The following is a 20,128-nucleotide window of genomic DNA, read 5'->3' as shown; positions in this document are numbered from 1 at the left end:
TGAGCACTTGAAGATGCAAAATTGTGACCATACAGCCAGGTGCTGACAGCTAGAAGTATTATAAAAAGGTTTTATTTAAAAATGTAAAGTGCTTATATTTAAGAGTAAATACTTTTATTTAGAAAAGTGATCACATTTTGAAGTCTGCTTTACCATCTCTTCCAAGAAGGCAGCCAATCTTTCTTTGGAGACAAATTTCACTTAAAAAAATGGCCAACCCAAGCCACTATAAAAGGACCTCTAAAAACCCCTTTTCTTTGCTCTGTAAAATTTTCTTGCAAAGTGAGCACTTGAAGAAGCAAAATTGTGACCATACAGCCAGGTGCTGACAGCTAGAAGTTTTATAAAAAGTTTTTATTTAAAAATGTAAAGTGCTTATATTTAAGAGTAAATACTTTTATTTAGAAAAGTGATCACATTTTGTATCTGCTTTACCATCTCTTCCAAGAAGGCAGCCAATCTTTCTTTGTAGACAGATTTCACTTAAAAAAATGGCCAACCTAAGCCACTATAAAAGGACCTCTAAAACCCCCTTTTGTTTGCTCTGTAAAATTTTCTTGCAAAGTGAGCACTTGAAGATGCAAAATTGTGACCATACAGCCAGGTGCTGACAGCTAGAAGTATTATAAAAAGTTTTTATTTAAAAATGTAAAGTGCTTATATTTAATAGTGAATACTTTTATTTAGAAAAGTGATCACATTTTGTATCTGCTTTACCATCTCTCTTTGTAGACAAATTTCACTTTAAAAAATGGTGCCCTTATCACAGCTGTCCCAGAGTGAATGCATAAAGGCTGCTGGATCCAGGGAAGGTTTTATGGGTGTGCCCATAACATGAAATGAGGATTGTGAAGTGAGCTTGTCACAGCTTAATCCATCTGCTTTCAGCATCACTAATTAGCAGATAATGACATTTCTCAGTTGTCAGAAATGAGCTTTGTACAATTGTCTCTTTTGACTCTCAGATGTCTTCCTCAAGGTTTTATTGCCTGTTTCCATACCCTCGTGATGCAGGTGTTTGCTGAACGAGCTCTTATCCATATTTACCCTGGGTTTTTTTTGCTGGTTTGCTTTGGTTTTCCTCCTCCCACATAAAAAGCAGCATCATGAAAAAGTCCAAATGAACTGTGGTTGAAAATGATCTTGAAGGAGGAAGATGCTGGCAAAGACTCCAGTGGTGGTAATCCTTGCACACCAGGAGTTTAGCAGTGTGTTTCTGTTCAGCTGGAACAAAAGTAAAGTGAGAAACCAAAATACTTGATTTTTCAAGTGCTTTTTCATAGAATAGTGCTTTAGCTGTCATTTAATGGCTTTTCCTCAGTAGCCTGCTCTGTAAGTTGCTGGAGGTTAAAGGAAGTAGCAGTGCAGAACCTGGCAGAATGTCACTCTTTAAAACATGGACTAGAGTTGTTTTTGCATTTCACATCTACTTAATGAACACATAACTTGATTTAAATTGCAGAGCCCTGAATGGTCCTCAAGTTTTGTGATGTGATTGCTGAAAACTGCAAGTTAAAACCAACAGCAGTCTCCCTGAGTGGAAATTTCAACAAAAACCAGCAGAGACTTCTTTACAAAAAGAGGTATTTACATGTATTATTTTTATCGTGGCCTAATAGGCACTTTCTTCCTCACTAATTGGTATCCCTCAATTAAAACAATTACATAATCAAATATATTAATATTAATATAGTAATTAACTTGATATTTTATTATACACAGTTCAAGACATTCACAGTTAATTTTTCCCACTACAACCTTATCTTCATCCCCCCATGTGTAAGCACTGAAGGACTTGCTTTTACAATTACACCCCATGAATACATAAATCTTTAAAAGGAAAAAGAAATGGTATATTTAAAAGATTAATTGCTGAGCAACTCTGCTGCTTGCCTTAACATAAAAGAAGGCATCACAGTCATACAAATAAGACAGAAATTTAACTATTAAATACCTAACAGAGTTGGAACAATTTCATGTGGAGTTGCCTTGTGGTGGTGGTTGGAAATGATGGGTATTAATCAGAAGCTATAAATATTATCTTCATCTGGCAAATTAAATAGAGACTACATTAGAAATTTAACTTGCTGGTCAGTTATTGTCTGTCAGATGCCTCAATAGTTGTTTAATCACATAATGACACCTGTCTCTGGGTAGGCCCATTTCATGCATTAAAAAAAAATATATATACTGACTCTAAATATATTTTCCTTTCATTGCAAGTGTATGATAGCAGTTCAGAGCTATGCTAAATGACTGCCTTTCCAGTTGGAGATGTACTACAGTGAAAAAAGAACCTTGTGGCAGTACAAAATGTTGCCCCTGAGACCAAGCCTGACACAGTTTGGTGTGGCCCTGCATCCCTCAATTGAAAATGAGTTAATTCAGTGCATGCTTAGGGCTTCAGTCCTGGCCCTCCAGTCCCTGCAGTGATGTCTGGCTGTGTGCAAAGGGAACTGAGGAGAAAAAGAGGCTCTGAGAAGGTTTCACTGGATGCTGACAGCCCAGGGATAATTTCCTGCAGGAAAAGGATAATTTTCTGCAGGATAATTCCCACTGTCACGTACAGTAATGCCTCGATGAGCAGCAGAGAAGGGAGGGGGAAGTCCCAAAAATTGGCATTTGACAATATTCACTTCATTGACACCATTTGGTTTTGAAACATAGGATAATAAGCACTGTGTGGAATGAGAAGAAAAATGTTCTGGGTCAAGAAGTGCTGTGGTTTTGGACTAAAAGCATACAAATGGTGGTGGGTGGTGGTCCTTACTGATCTTTGGGACAGTCAAACTCTTTGGTTTGGGCTCCTTACTCATGGTTAGAGCAGTTAAACTGTATGGTTTGGTTTGGTTTTGTATGTTCTTTGTTATGAAGTGTCACAATAGAGTGGATGTCCTTATGTACTTTCCCCCCTGGATTACTCTATGCAGAAAGGCTGCTGAGTTATAAGGAAGTTTTTTGTTTTAAATGCAAATGATTTGTCAACATTAAGGGTTCAGTGCTTTCTGCAAGACTGCTGTATGAAGGCCTCAGGGAGAGGGAATGCCACCAACCCAGTCTTTTGGGATTGTTGCTTCAGAGCTGCTCATTCTATTCCTTTTTTAATTTTTTTTTGTGTGTGTGTGTGTAGTGTTTTTATCTTTTTATGGTCCTTGTGCTCCTGGTGATGTGATTGGAGCAGCCCTCCAAAAAATAACTGAGCATGTTATGTGTTAAGTCAGCAATTTCCTCTCTATCTGCAATGGATATTTTTAGAGTTCTGCATTTATAATAATTGCATGGCTTTAAATGAAAAATTTTGTGATGGAAGAAAGGTTTATATATATTTATATATATATATATATATTATTTATTTATTTCCTAAGGAGGCAAGAAATATCAAACATCCTGTGGCATGCAGACCCCTTTGCCTTATGTGCAGCTTTTGGGGGTGTTCTGATTTAGCTGAGGATTCTCAAAGCTCAGTTCTGCCTTACAAGCTGTAGAACCTCCTGTTTCGTATTACTCTGTGTCTTATGACTGTAAATAGCTACCATGTTCTTGAAGGATTTAATGATTTTTTATTATTATTATATTTTCCCCTCTCCTTGTTGGTTAGTGTCTCCTGGGATCTGTATGTACTAATGAAATGGTACACTGGGTTGTTTAGGCAACATAAAAACTGATAGTAAATTATTAAGCTTTTTATGTGCCATTAATAATGCATTTCCATTTTAAATGCAGTATTTTCATAGTCCTAGAAATTAGAATTGGAAAAATATGTATTTTGCCACTCAGCTCAACCTCATCCACTGCAAGACTGCCGTGGTATATTTAGAATGTCTACTTCCTAGTGCTTTGTTTTAACTAATCAAGTGATGAGACTTTCAGCAATTATCTTGGGAAACTAATCCAGAGCACAGTGGGTCCCACTATTAATTGCTTTTTTATTTTATGCCAAAGTTGTTCTCCTTCCTCTCTACGGTTTTTTTTGCTTCACGTTTCCTTTAAGCAGCATTTCCAGCGTGCTCTCAGAATCCATGGGCTGTATAATGTTACACCTCTTTTTTTTAATTGGATTTTGGATTTGTTAGTAATAAGGTACTGGAAATATCCCCACACTTTGGGGGGATGGATGGATGCATAAAGATTGCTCAGGAGATTGCAAGCAGTCTGTTCATTGAGTATGTAACTTTGACTTACATCTCTTGCTAACTTGGCCTGAAGTTCAGTTTGGGCTTTTGTTTTTCTAGTTGTATGTATTTTTATTTTTTTTTTTTAAACAGTGTCTTTCTCAAGTGGTTTATTTTTTACATATTTTTATAAATATGCTGTTAATGAAGATTATTGCTAGGCTTCTGGTTCCTATGTTGCAATAATAATTTTATGCCTTAAGGAAATGCCTGACATTTTTCCCAACTTTAGTATAAAATGTGTGAACACACCATTGTTACTTTTTTATATATTACCTAAATACTCAGTTCTGCATTCAAATATAATTTCCTCCTATCCCAAAGAAGCAGTAGAAATCCTTCACATATTTTGGAGGTACCATCAGGAATGTGGGGAAAAATTTGTTTAATTGTGTCCCATAAATAGCACTTACTGGGGATGTGCTGTTTGTGGGCATAAAATCTAAACATGAGATATACATTCAGTAAAGAGCTGATTCTGATCTTTGAGAAAATACTTGAGGTGCTCATAAGGAAGCCTGAGCCATAAATACTTCCAAATGCTTTTCTGACTGTTTTACAGAACATTCAATTGCAGCAATCAGTGCATTCCTTCTGCAGCAGGAGGACTCTTTAGGAGCAAATGTACCTGCCTGTTCCATTTTATTTAATTCCTGCTATGGGATCCAGTGAATATAATACCTCTAAAGAGGATTTTGCTACCAAGAAACAGAAGATGGCATCTGTTCTGGATTAATGTAATTTAATGTTTTCCAGTCCTCTGAATAATCAGACTATGGATTCCCCACAGGTTGGACAAGCAAGGTCCAAAGAAAGCTGTGTGGTTTTCTGTAGGTGGTCTCAGGTTTTCTGTGCAACCTTTTCTTCTGGGTCTTCCAAACCATCCATGTAAAACTGGTGACATTATTACACTATTGTTGAAAAGTCCACCACTGGTTAAGTGAGGTGGCAAAGAGCAAAGAACTTCTCCAGGCACCCTGGACACCCAGCTCCTGAGCTGGCCTGAGGTTTCTCATTCTTTGAAGAGATTCTGAACTCTTAAAGCTGTTCCCATAGTGCTGGCAATAGGCAGTGAGGATCTGTATGCTCTGCAGGCACTAAGAAGCCTCCAAAATTTATGCTGAAACTCTAGACCCACTTTGAAACTCCTGAAAGTTTTGATTTTAAATATATGAGCATGAAAAACTACCTTGTTAGTGTTAGGATCCTACTTACAAGATGAAAGAAACTATCTAATAATAAATTATAATACATAACTTTTATTGGAAAAAAAAAATATTAAACCAGAGTGATCATGAAGAAACATTTGAGTTTCTTTTGTTCATCTCTCTTTTCTTCTCCTATTGGGATTCTGCTTAACATTCTTTATGCAACAATATAGACTTGATTACAGCAGAGTAGATTATGATTTTCTGTTTGAAAGGATATTTATGTTCATTATGCAGAGATCTTTGTGTGCTTCTGATTGTCTCCAGTGGTTAGGCATTTGAACCTCCTGGATAGCTGCTAGTATAATCCAGCTCTAATAAAAATGTAGTTTATGCATATCTCAGGAAGGTTTAAGACAGCTGTGAGCTATTCATACTCTCTCCTCAGGAGAGGTCGATAAAGTTTTCAGTTTTAAAGAAAATGCCTTCTTCCAGTTAACTTTAGCTGGAGAAAAAAGAATAAAAGATTCCCAGCATCTGTGCCTTACCCCACACTCTCACATTTAATTGAGTCTGGACCAGGGACAGGACCATCCCTTCTTCAGCACAGTGGTCCAGATCCCCTTTTTTGGGGCAGATACTGAGAATGGGAGGGATTTGGATGAGTAGAACTTGTTGGATTTGATTCTTCAAAGATAGGGAGTCATACTTGATGGTTTTGTCTGTTTGTTTCTTGGTAAGTGTTATCATCCTACTTACAAGATGAAAGAAACTAATAATAAATTATAATATATAACTTTATATGTTTTAATCTTCTTAATCTTTAATCTTAATGTTCTTTATATGTTTTAATCTTCATGTAGAAATCTCCTGACATAGCCATTTGTACCTGTTCTGTAGGTATGTGTACAATCATAGCTTTTGTACAGATTTAAATTTAGAAAAAGGATGTGTCAGAGGTTGGTGGGATTCACAGGTGCCTGTGAAGTCCAGCATTGAAATAGCACTTTTTAGTTATTTACCTAGAGAAATACCACTCTAAATTTGTGTGGTTCTTGTTCTTTCCTAACATCTGGCACTGCTCGTGGTTGGAGCTGCAATAACAAACATGGTGGAGCTTTGTTCTGACCCACTATCTTCCAACACAGCAAGTGGACATCTGAACCCAGTTCTTAAGGAATGGTTAAGAGAATATTTGGAATTTTTTCCTTTTATGTTTCTTCAGGATAAGAGAGCACATGGTTTAGTGACTCAGAGACAGGTGAAGGTACTGTTTGTGACTGAAGTCTCGATGATGCCAGGAGGAGAGGGGGGACAGGGCAAAATTCAGGTTATGTTTTCAAAGTCTTTATTAGGGATATAGACTATCCTGAGTTAGGAAATCCTGCTTGATAGATTTAAAGCTGTGTTTTCTTCTTAGGAGCAAGCTGGCAACTTTGCACTGCAGTGCATCCTCAGGCCTGGGAAAATCCCAGTGTTTGCTGCACTGGGATCTCTGCACTGGTAAAGCTCTCCTTGGCTTTCCATCTCTGTACTTATCCTTTTTCCCCAAAAACTGACAGCAGATGTGCCAGCTGTGATCATCTCCTATTGTAACAAGTGATGTTGAGCTCAACAATGGGTATTGTGTATCCTCCTGAATCAGATAAAATGACTCAAGGCCATGGTGGGCATGGATTGAGACTGAAAGCAGAGCCCCTAAACAAAAGGCTCCGTAGCCATTAGCAATCCCTTGAGCTATTTTCAGTGTTTTAAAAGCTAAACAAGATAATCTGACAGGTTGGAGGATTTGTCTTGCTTAGATGTCAGGATACTTGAAAATTGGAAGTAGAGACCTCTGAGGGAGGAAAATAAGCCAAGGACTGAAGTGGGTTCTGCATGGAGTTGTGTCATTTGGAGGGTGGGGGGAACAGGGAACTTTCAGCTCTTTAAGGAAACACTTCTGCTTTTCTGGCAGAGAGAATGGGGAAAGAAAGGCATTGAAACAGTGATCACAGCATCTGGGGAACAAGCAAGGTAGGAGTCACAGCAGAGAGCAGCAAAAGGTGTGATATTTTGGTAAGCAGCTTAATGTCGAGATGATTGTCTGAGGTTAAGTTCTGAAGGTTCTCTGATCACTGTTCCCAATCCAGCAGGACTTGAAGGGGTGCAAGCACACTGTGGTGATGCCTCTGTAGCTGGGCACAAAGGGTTGTGAATTGTTTTGCACATGGATGTTTTTCCAACCAAGAGTTTGAAGCTTCCCACCTCACATGTACATCAGTTGGTACCCTCTGCAGAGAGCTCTCTGCTGCCCTTTTCCTTTTTTTTCCACCACCTTTTCAAAGGGAATTGTGAAATATTCCAGAGCTTGTTGCATAATTTTGTCTCAGGTAGACAGAGCAGAAAAACCCCTCTTGTCTGCAGGTCCACAGAGCATGTTGGAAAGATGAGATTTGTGGTCTTTCTGCATGATCTGGAATCTTAGGTGAAGAGAGGTAAAAAATTTGAATATGAACTACAAAGTCAGGACTTGTACGCTGTTTATCTCAGACTTTATTTATTTACAGTCAGTCTTTGACTCTTTGGTAATCTGCTATTTTAATGGCCTTTATTCTGTAGAGAAAGGTGTTTCCTTTAGGTGTAGAGTGCCCAGTATTTTGGCTTGTCCTGGAGGTGAATATGATACAGAAAGAGGGAAAAAAAGCCAAGCCAAAGATGATGATATTTTCATACCAGTAATTCAGCTGAGTTTCATCTGTGGTCTCTGTGAAGCCAGAAGGAATGTGGCTGCTGAATTCATGGTTTGGAATTTGAGAAGAGCCAGAAAGAGTGTTCTATTTCTTGTCAGGTCACAGGGCAAGTACAGGCATATGGGGTTTTATGAGCAGAATGATCCTACTGAGTGAGATACAGGGTCTGCCTAACACTATGTGGGGGTGCTAGCAGTGTTCAGAAGGGGTGATGGGAAAAATAATAGCAGGAAACTATGGAATGTTCTTCCCTCTGAAACATTCTTAGCTTTCCCAGCAGTGCAGAGATCATAGAATCATAGAATCCTAGGGGATGGAAGGGACCTGGAAAGATCATCTAGTCCAACCCCCCCTGCCAGAGCAGGGCCCCCTAGAGTACATCGCATAGGAACGTGTCCAGGTGGGTTTTGAATGTCTCCAGTGAAGGAGACTCCACAACCCCCCTGGGCAGCCTGTTCCAGGGCTCTGTCACCCTTACAGTAAAAAAATTTTTTCTGATATTCAACTTGAACCTCCTATGCTCCAATTTACACCCATTACCCCTTGTCCTATCACTGGTCACCACTGAGAAAAGCCTAACTCCATCTCCCTGACACTCACCCACCATTTGAGTCACCTCTTTTGTGAAAAGTGTTGTGTTGAAAAAAGGTTTCTTTATAGATCTTTATTCCATAAATTTATGTAATTATCGAATTTTTAAAAAATTTCCCAGTGCAAATAGCATACCAGGACCTCCACAAGCATTGTAGAGAATGGGTTAAAAATCCTGATGTTTTCCTAACTTAGGCCCAGTTCATCAGGGGCCAGCTAATTCTTGTGTTATGAGATTTGCTGTACCCTTTGTAAATCCTCTAAATATTATCATACATTTTCTGCAGTGATTGTTTTGCTGGATCTGAAGGCATCTTGGCTGAAGTGTTCACAGGTCACAACACATTTCTCATACCTCACTCTCTGAGCATACACAGAGAGAAAACTTCCCAAGATAATGGAGATAGCAATGGCAAGAAGTTCACTGAGTGGCTTCTCTAATTAGGATGTGGCATTAATTAGTCTACAAAGATATTTCCATGTAGGTCAAAAAAAGAACAGTAACAAAGTGAAGGAAAATATTTCCGAGGGGGAGATGCAGGTGACAGCAAGAAAAAAATGTATTAATTTTTTCCTCATTTTGAGTTCTTCTAAGCTGAACTTTCTAGTGAACTCTACATTTTTAAGAGCTGTTGCTGTACTTTATAATTCTATGCTTTGCAGTGAAACTTTACTGTAACAGACAGATTTGCTTGGAAAATAACTGGAAAAGGTCATTGGTGTTTACTGCTATTTTTTTTTTGGTTAAATGTGCCTAAATTATGGGTTGATCCTGGTTTTTCTGATCCATGTCAACCCACAAGAGCAAATGAGTCATTCAGCTTTGAGTTTTGATAACAGTAGGGATTCCTAAATTAAAGTTTGCATGATAGCCTAATGATATGGGATGAGGGCTACAGGCTTGTGCATAAAAGTTTGTTTTTTAAGAAAAAATATTTCTGATGGAATGACATATTTTATTAAAGATGTAAAAACTTGTTTTTACTGACAGAATACATTAAATTCAGCTGGGCTGAAGAGTTTCTCTTCCAGTTTAGGGGTTTGGCAGACCCTCAATCTTGACTGTGCCTTCCCAAGTGATAAGATACCTGTGTATTTCTCAAAGCTTCAGGTTGCTGTTAAACTCTTAGGGCTATTAATGGTTTTTAAAGCTTTCAGGGTACATTTTTTGAGACAGAAGCTCAAAAATACACAAATCTCTATTTAAATGCCTGGAAGTGGAGCTCACTATCTTGAAATATGTAACATCAGGAACTTCTAAGGGAAGAGATGGGATAACGGGGAGAATCACAGCAGACTTTGAATATACAAAAAGAATAATTGAAAAATATGTTCCTTTTAAGGAGATGCAAGGCATTATTTATAATGGTGGTAGATGCTCTTAACCACAATTTATATATCTATAGATATAGATATATAAATGAAAATATTCTTTCCTGATGCATCATCAAATGCATTCAGATGAAACTCAATTTCTCTCTGTTGTGCAGACAGACTCTTGGAGGAGGATTCACACTTTGGCCAAAAGTAATTCTTCCAGAGGCAACCTGCAAACAAATGAGTTTTCTTTTTTGCTAGGTGTACTTGAAAAGGTTGCAGGGGAGATCAGAGAGCATATGTTATTGTTCAGTAAGACATGCAGCAGATATCAACAATTAATGAGGCAAGAAAAACAAGGGTGGCAAGCAGTGCAATCAGTGGCAACTAAATTTGGGAAAGGCTGGAGTGTTCTGGAAGACAGGAGCATTACATTTTCTCTCCCTTTTATTTATAACAAACCTAAAAATGTGTAACCTGAATTTAAAAAAAAAGTGTAATTATACATAGAGGCAGCCACTGAACTTGCAAACGAAGTTGTAAGTTGCCAGTGCTATATATACAAAGATTTAAATGAGTCAACAAAGAAATACAGGGCAAATGGATCTGTAAATAGTATAGTTTAATAAAATATGTTTTATTGATGGGATAAATGAGGTAATGTTTCCCACAGAAGCAGCAGAATGCCCATTGCATATGGGATACCATCATCATTCTGAAATTGTAAGCAGTTCTAAACAGCTGTGGAAATGTCTTTATCTCTCACCAAATGAAAACATTTCTTTTGAACTATTTTTATGGGGCCGTGGGATAGGATGAATTTATTGATACTTTTCAGAGGGAATAGAAAGCTGCCTTTGGGCCTGTTCTGGGGGAGGAGGGAGAGGCAACATTTCTGTTTGAGTGATAGTAATGAATATTGACATTCTAAGAAACCCAAAATGCATAGGTGAAGTTGTTCAAAGGGCAGAGGCATTATTTGTTGAGTTTTGAGGGAAAAGAATCCCTTTAACAGCAGAGGTTACCCAAGAATCTGCATTATTTCTATACAAATAAGGATGGATTCTCTGAAAGCACTTTCAGTTTTGTCTCTATAAAGGTAAAATAAATGAGGTTTATAGCTATAGTAGTGTCTTAGTGGGCTTTGTAGCACAGGAATAATGTGAATATTTATAGTTTCAAAGTGAGCCAATCTCAGCTACTGCCTGTGTAGCTTGAAAAAATTTAACTTAGCTATAATAATTCTAGACATCTGTATATCTTTGCAGACTCATTTGATTAATTTAAATAAACATCTGCCAAATTCTCCTTGCTTTTAACTGCTTGGGAGATCCGAGTGCTGCTTGGTGGTTGACAAAATTCTGCATTTTATTACTGTGTAATAAAGCAGCTCAGCTTCAGAATTGGTCAGTTTATTGAGTTTTAGGGGAAGGGGAGTTGACTGCATTCACTTTGTAGGCCATGACTTTTCTACTTTCAGAACCCAAGCTGCTGTTGTGAGCAGTGAATTAAGCTTGAACGTATTCTGATAATCAGAGAAAATCAAGTGTTCACCCTAGGGGTGTATTTCTGAAAAAATAGTGTGGAATGTCTTTTCTGAAACCTTTGGCACTGAAAAAAAAAAATGATTTTAGCCTGGATTGTATCACAGCTTCGCTCTTCTTTTTCACATTCAATTTTAGAAAAATGATAGGAAAATATAAACAGTTTAATTCGTGTTTTATTTTTAATATATGTGGTGTTTATAAAAGCCTAAGTTATTTATGCAGCCATTCCACTGCCATTCCAGCCTCTCCTCTATTTCTTCCCAGCTAAAAACCTTGGATCATGTCCTATTTATATTAAGTGCAAAGAGAAGGAAATAATCCATTTCCTCCATAAATCCCCTCCATAAAGCTGTTAATTTGGTGCTGTCACTACATCAGGCTGTGGTACCAACACACAAAGTTCTTCTTTTTGTGCCTCCATCATATAAATCATACATAAAATCCCCATCAGGGCAATATCTGACAATATTCCTCATCTGGGAAGAGGTGGATTGGTGGGGTTGGTGACTGAAGGGAGAAGGGAAAGAGCTGAACAGCCCCTGCCTTGCTCTGGCCTTGTGCAGCTCCCTGCTACCTGGCAAATACATAATCAGAAAAAAAAAATACCCCAAAACCCCAAAACACTTGAGTCCAGTACACAGCGAAATGGAACTATTTAGGTAATTGTTTTTCTCAGAATGGTTTTATTCTGATTATCTAGAACTTTTGTATGTTTTAATTTTGTTGTGGGTGCTGGCTTTGGAGTTAGTTTTCCATAAAATTAAATTACAGCAGTTGAAGAAATAAAATTTTATGGGACTGTTTAGCCTGCACAAACACTACTTTGAAATTATTGTGCAGCATTAAGGGGTGCATTTATTAAAGGCTGCATCTGATTTTTTTGAGCTGAGATGCCCTTTGGATTTGCATACTGCTTCATGCCTTCAAAACAGTGCAGTGAATGTGACTAAAGAGTTTTCATTGATACAATCTACTGAGAATCCATAACACTGCTATGAATATTGATTTTTAAAGATAGAAATTCTGAATTCAGGTGTTGATAATTGGAATTGTTATGGGTCCAGTTGGATGTGATCTTGAGGCTTGATGTCTATCTGTGCTGTAAGAGTGTGAAGGAAGAGTGCAAGTGTAAAAGGTAAAATCTAGATCTTTGAATCAAAATTAATAATAAAGAGTTTTCTTAAATTTACCTTAGAAGAGGGAGGTCAAGGGAAAGTACAGGCAAGCTACAAAAATAAGAGAAAATATGGCAAAAATCTTAGTTTCATTGGTCACAATAAAAATGGATGAGTCCGTATATTAGAATTAGACTATTACCTATATTACTCCTTTTACTCCTATATATTACTCCTTTATATATATATATTTATGTGTATTTGACTTCTGTAAGAATGAGTGTACATATAAATATATTGTATAATTTACATAGGTTATAATGTAACTTATATGACGTGTAGGTACATAGAAAAGCATTTAATATTGTACATTTAATGTATTTCAATGTAGTGATTTTACTTTATATGCATTTATACATTTATTATATGCACATTAAATATTTATACATAGCCTTTGGCAGAATATTTTTCTGAAATAACTAATTCTTTACTCTTGCAGCTAGTGATTAAATGGGAGGATGACAGTCAGGTCTTTTGAGTTGGTTACTTAGCACTGCTTCAGTTTGGCTAAAAATCACCTCATCAGCTGCACCAAAAATTTCCAGTATTACATAAAAACGTATTTAGAAATAATAGTTATAAAGTTTAAGATTTAAAACATAACTGATTTGACTCTCTCCTGAGCACAGACTGTTAGCAGTAAATGCAGATGACATTTTCTTGAGGATATAATGGTTTGTGTGGAACATACTTGGAACAAGAGTGTTTTAAAGCCTGTCTGCTGATCAGATGGCATTCAGCAGAATTAAGGAGAATACTTGCTGCCTTTTAAGTGCAGTGCCTGACCTTGCAAGGACTTGTGAAATTGCCTCGGGAGAATAGGAAAAAATACTCTATTTCTTTGGCTTCTTATCTATATTCAACCTGAATAATACTTATATCAAATTTTAGACAGTGTGTCTAAAACGTAAAGAAAAGAACAGCTATTATAATGAAACTGGCTGTGGCCTTTTGTAGCTGGTTTTTTGTGTTTGTTTTGGTTTTTTGTTTTTTTTTTGTTTTTTTTTTTTTTAAATCTTTCATGGCTGTGAAGTGCAGAAAAAGTTCCCAGCAGATGATGATAGTGAGGTACCAAAGGTAGTGAAGTGTGAGAGAATCTTTTGAGCTGAGAAGTAGCGTCTGGGGCAGCCAAGCGAGGAGGCCAAGGGGAGTTATTTCTTCAGTAAAGTTTAACAAGGAAGAGACACCTGAAACTCTGTCTCTTTATTACTGTTCCAATCAATACATTTGAACATCTGCTTACATGGTAATAAAGGGTTTTTTGAGAGGAAGAGGTGGTTTTGGCAGGAGGCAGTGGCTTTGCTCCAAATTCGTTTCGGTTTTGAAATCTGAATTTCTAAAAAATAGAATAATAAATTCTAAATAGAATAGGCTGATACAGATGATACAGGCTGTATCATGTATATATATATATATATATATGTTTTATATACTGTCCAAATGTATCTATACAACACATACATTCCTGTATTTCCCTTCCAAGTTAATTAAGGAAAAAAATTGAAGTGTGAGTGGCTCAGTGGATTCTGATTGTTGTTCCTGGATTACATTTTTACTTTTTTTGACTCCCACTTCTGTATCCCGGAGGAGCTGAAGGAAGAAATTTGAGGAAGAAGTACTTCTTCCCAAAGTCTGTCCTCAAGACAGGACATGGTGCCTTCAGTACCCTCTAGTGAAGCTTCCTGAAATCATAGGTTAGGTGCATCCCCATATTTATGAAATGATAGAAACAAATCTTGGTTTTGTCCACTCTCATGTGAAGGAGAGACCAAAAAATCAAATAGCAGATGGGTTTGTGGTTGATATTGACGGGATTAAAAGCTTTTTGTCCAAGTTTTAATTGACTTTGGCTCCTCCAGAGATTGATACTTTCATATATATATATATATATACACACACATATGATATATGCTTATGGGCCTTTCAACATCTTCAAGTCTGTTCTCTCTGAAAACCCAGCACGTGCAAGATATGTCAAAATATTTCACACACATTTCACTCTCTATTGGTTGAAATAATCTAGTTTAATTAAACCAGCTGTAAACTAAATAATAGGCATGTTATATAGAACCAGAAGTGCATTTTGAGAGAGGGAATAATATTTCTCGTAGTGCTGAAGCAGAATAAATTTTCAGCAGTGTAAGCTTCACCATCTTTCAGTTTTTCTCATACCCTGAGATGGGTTTCTTTCCAGAGGTGAGCAAGTTGATGTACTTAAGTGTGTTAAAATATGGATGTGAGCAGTTTTCCTCCATTAACATTTAAGCAGTGCAGGGGAAGTAGAGTTGTACCTGCCAGAGTAACCCAACTCCAGGTACCAGAGAAGGGATGAATTATAAAGTAAGTTTGGTGGCAAATGGTCCCTGAAAGGTACTCATTTAATCACATCACCTTTTATGTGATTCTACACTGCTTTGTAAAGCCAGTGAAGGAAATTTTTTAGCTAGCAGAGAACAGGAAAGACAGAAGTCTGCTGCCCAACCTTTGCCAGATGACAGAGTGTCTATTTGGTAGGTGAGCAGGTGTTTCCCACTATATTATAAGACAGAAAATTCTGTGGAAGTGATGGAGGTGGTAAAATCTGATTATATTCTTTAAAATCTGAGGAGGGAAGAGAAGAAACAAGCAGTTCTATGTTACCCGAGTTGTACCTCAACATCAATTACTAAAAATATTGCTTTCAAGTAAGTGGTAAGATTTTTGGTTGGAAAACTTGGGCCTGTGTTGCCATTGATTTAAAAATCAGGGGTGGAGGTGGGCAAGGTATTTCTGTGGAAAGAATTGTCTTTGAGAAGGATGGCCAGAGCCACAACTAATTTATTTTTTTTTTACAATCAAGGAAAGGAACCAGAAAATACAGAACCCATGGAAGTCTTATCTGAGAGGAGCCTAAGCCACTGTACAGCTGAGTGCTATGGATAATTCTTCAGTTTATATCTTTTTTGTCACTCCCTGCATGCCTGTCTTCATAAAGCAGAATGAATTAAGAACTACACCCCATGCATCAGGTGTTCCTTTCCCTTTTCTAATCCAAGTCAGTGTTAAAAGAGGCAACATCAAACTGAAAACATCCCCTTTCTTTTTTCTGTGGAGGTCAACTTAGTATTTGCAAAACTCTGCTCAGTAGGTACTGCTGACAAAATGCTGTTTGCATCTAAACATTAGTAAAAAAGCAACTGTCAACAATATATGACCTGTAAAGGCATGAAATGATGAATAACCTAAATTTTTTCTTTAGCAACAAACTGAGATGGCTCTGTTTTGGTAGGGAATGTGCAGGATCTGCCTTTTGTTCAGGAGAGCAACTTATTAAATTTGAATGTCTTGAAGTACTTTGCCTCTCTGGTTGATGCAGTGTTTGAATGGCATCTTTTTGTCTCTGTGAAATTATGAATTGGATGGTAAAGCAATCAAATGTTGAAGTGTACTTTTGAGTAGGCCTGTCTCAGCCCAGCAGGGGTGGGTAGAAGTTTCACATACAAATACAGGGACTGAATTTACATCCCAGTGTGTAAATGGACTTTAGTGCTGGACCCTGATGCCCTGAACTGGATGCCTGCTGGGCTGCTCATTTCTTGTGCCACAGCCTTGTTGTATTCCTGAGGATTTTCCAGTGGCCTTCATCTCTAGAGCAAGGCAGGCAGGATATGCAAAATAAATGCAGAGGGAGACTAAGAAATAAATGAAATAATCAGCATTTCACCTGCTGTACTAACTGGATGCAATTAGTAAACACCAGAGGGTGGGTTTTCAGCATACAGAGCCTCCAAGTAGCAGCAATCTCTGCTATCAAGGGGAATTGCAGGTTTAATTCCCTGAGAATCAGCTTGTAGCTGTGTGGCACTTAAGCTGTTTGCAACTCCCAAGTTTTCCTTTCCCAAAGTTGTGAATATTTTTTTTTTTTTCTTTTTGCCTTATAAATCTGTAGGCTCTGATATCCTACGTGCAAATTGACTCCAAGAGGAGCAGTTTGTGTCAGGCAGAGCTGCTGAGAAAGCCCCACGCTCACCATATGTTCCCCTAAAAGCAAAAGGGAGCAATGGGATGCTCTCTACTTCTCGTGGCTGTCACTGCATCTCTAGTTTTTTTCCCTAAACTGGATGTTTAGGCACCCAAAGAGAGCTGGGATAACAGTCCCCTGCTTCCCAAGTTTTGGTGATTTTTATAACAAAGGAAAAAACCTATAGAGCTGTGGAAAGATGGGAAAGTCTCAATAGCTGCACATTCCTCTTAAAATTGTTTTTTCCAGCTGTCACGAAAACTGAACATTGGAATTTGATTCCTGTATCATTTTCCTTTTTCTGTTTAAATGAAGGATAAGGTTATCTGTGGGGGATTTTTTTCTTTTTAAATATTTAAGTTAAAGATCAGTGTGTAGTTGCTTCAAACAGCTTCAATAGTCCTTGCTTGCTACTTCTGTTTACTGAGAAAAATTCCCTATAGGTTTTGCTCATGAAACTCTGAAAAAGATTTCCCTACTTCCTTGCTGTTTTGCAGTTTTTGTTTTTTTATGTTTTTCTACCACACATTGTTTCCTTGGCTTTCTTGTGGTTGAAATACACAGTGACTGCTAGGAGGTGAAGTCAGATTTGCTTATTTTTTGTTTAAAAATCTTGCTATGTGATTAACCCATTATTATAATTATTATTAAAGCAACTGTTGGGACTTTGAAGTTGAGGATGAAGTTGCTGATCAGGCTTTATCAAGATGAGAGTGAGATTATGCAGATTGTACATAAGGGCAGTAGCTATTTTCCTGTTATTTCTTTTTTTGCAGATCATGCTTAATATTTCTAAAGCTGATCTAAGACTTTTTAAAGATTTTTAAACAGCTTTATTCCCCCCAAAATAAATATACTGCCTGAGGTTTTGAGAGGTATTTTAAAAAATTTTTAAGAACAAAAAAGAATTTTATTTCCCCCTTTTTTTTTTTTTTTTTTACCCCCCCTCTGGGCTCCTAATGTAATAGCTGGAAAGATGATAAATTGAAATGGAAAGTTAGAAAATTTTTCCATAAGTCATAAAAACGTTAAGAACTGTAGTGATTGAGGAAGAATTGATATCTTTTGCATGAATTTAAGTCTGTGGTATTGTTAAGGCTTAAAAAAAAAAAGAAAAAAGGAGGTGAAAATGAAGCTGAAAAGCCACCTTATCTGAATTTTAGAGAGTGAACAGGATGTGAAATCTCTTACAGAGTAAATATTTAGAAATAGTGTGAGAATCTGAAAGCAGCCAACATGCCCTTGCTCCTGAAGATACACATAATCCATTTTATGTGGAGAAACAACATTTGTTTGGTAATTTTAGTCTCTTTTCCCAGGGAAACGAGATTTTTGCAGCCACACAGTATTTCTGTCTCTGCTAATTTGTAGCTGTATTTGGTCAGAAGAATCTATTTTGACCATATTTGACAGTGTGATAAAGGTCTCAGAGACAAAAGCACTTTACAATAAGCCCAGAAAAAATGCCAAAATGAGAAAAATGCTGTGATATTTGGTTATTCAGTAAAAGTGAGATTAATGTCCTAGGGCTGGGAAGTGCTTCTGTTGGAGCTTCCACCTTCACCACCCAGCAAGGTCAATCAACCCCGGGGCACAAATCTATAAAATACCAGATTTCATTAGAGTTCTTGGGGTTGCTTTTTTTGGGTGGTTGGTTGGAGGAAAGGGCTTAGTGAGACTTCCCTATAAAGATGTTTTCTGTCCTGGTGCTGTCAGTTGGCTTTCACTTCTGTTGCCTGGCTCAAGTTATCTTCTAAAATTCAAGTTTTATCTTCTAAAATTCAAGCTACCTTCTCAAATTCAAGTTTTATCTTCTAAAATTCAAGTTACCTTCTAAAATTCAAGTTTTATCTTCTAAAATTCAAGTTTTATCTTCTACAATTCAAGTTTTATCCTCTACAATTCAAGTTTTATCCTCTACAATTCAAGTTTTATCTTCTACAATTCAAGTTTTATCTTCTACAATTCAAGTTTTATCTTCTAAAATTCAAGTTACCTTCTAAAATTCAAGTTATCTTCTAAAATTCAAGTTTTATCTTCTAAAATTCAAGTTTTATCTTCTAAAATTCAAGTTTTATCTTCTAAAATTCAAGTTTTATCTTCTAAAATTCAAGTTTTATCTTCTAAAATTCAAGTTACCTTCTAAAATTCAAGTTTTATCTTCTAAAATTCAAGTTTTATCTTCTACAATTCAAGTTTTATCCTCTACAATTCAAGTTTTATCCTCTACAATTCAAGTTTTATCTTCTACAATTCAAGTTTTATCTTCTACAATTCAAGTTTTATCTTCTACAATTCAAGTTTTATCTTCTAAAATTCAAGTTACCTTCTAAAATTCAAGTTTTATCTTCTACAATTCAAGTTTTATCTTCTACAATTCAAGTTTTATCTTCTACAATTCAAGTTTTATCTTCTACAATTCAAGTTTTATCTTCTACAATTCAAGTTTTATCTTCTACAATTCAAGTTTTATCTTCTACAATTCAAGTTTTATCTTCTACAATTCAAGTTTTATCTTCTACAATTCAAGTTTTATCTTCTACAATTCAAGTTACCTTCTAAAAATCAGGTATTATCTTGAAATAGCAGCAACTCTAGATTTTAGAAAGTGTGGGGGCAAGTTAGCCCGAGGGGAGATGGAAGATAAAGAAAATCAGGTGGAAATAAGGATATGAGGAGGGGAAAAGAGAGCAGTAAAAGCATATTTAATGGGACATTTTTCTACTTTAAATAAGGTGTATCTCCTATATTTGATTGTTTACAGGTGTTTAGTGACTGCATATTGTGTTCATTCAGCTCTTTCTCAGCTGTTTGGTGTTTGAGTGATTGCATTTTTTACTTTGCAGAAAACTGAGATTTGTTAAATTAATTTAGGGCCTCCTTCCCTCTTTGGAGGGGGTGGGTTTTGGGTTGGGGTTTTTTTGGGTGTGTTTCCATGTGTGTGTTCTCATTTGCATCTCCAGGAACAAATAATTTGTTGGCAGCCCTGAGGAAAAGCCTTAGGAACAGGGTGGGGGCCAGGGTTGTGAGAGGCAAGGGAGGGAGTTCAGTCCTCCAGAATTTCAGTGCTGCTTTTCTCTGGAATATTTGGGATTGAGCTGCTTAAATGGTAGTGTCGGGGTGAGTAAAATGCATTTGAGGGGGAACTGGGTTCACTGATAATGACAATAATTTGGCCTCTGAATGATAAAACGTAATAAATATATATATATATAATGATGAAGTATAATAAAAGAAATATATTTAGATCAGTACTGTAAGGGAAAGAATACTAATTTGTTCAAGAAATGTGAATCAAGCTGTATTCTTAGGGGGATGCTCTCTGGATAGCCAAATTTTGCCCAAGTGGGGTTAAGATGATAGGAAAAGTAATATGGTACCAAGGTATCTGTGTGACCATGAGTTTGTTTGTTTGGGGAATCTTCAAGTGAAATCATCCCATGAAC

The sequence above is a fragment of the Heliangelus exortis genome, chromosome 10 (genome assembly GCF_036169615.1).
Source record: "Heliangelus exortis chromosome 10, bHelExo1.hap1, whole genome shotgun sequence".
In the NCBI taxonomy this organism is placed as follows: domain Eukaryota; kingdom Metazoa; phylum Chordata; class Aves; order Apodiformes; family Trochilidae; genus Heliangelus; species Heliangelus exortis.
Note: the sequence above shows the minus strand (reverse complement) of the source record.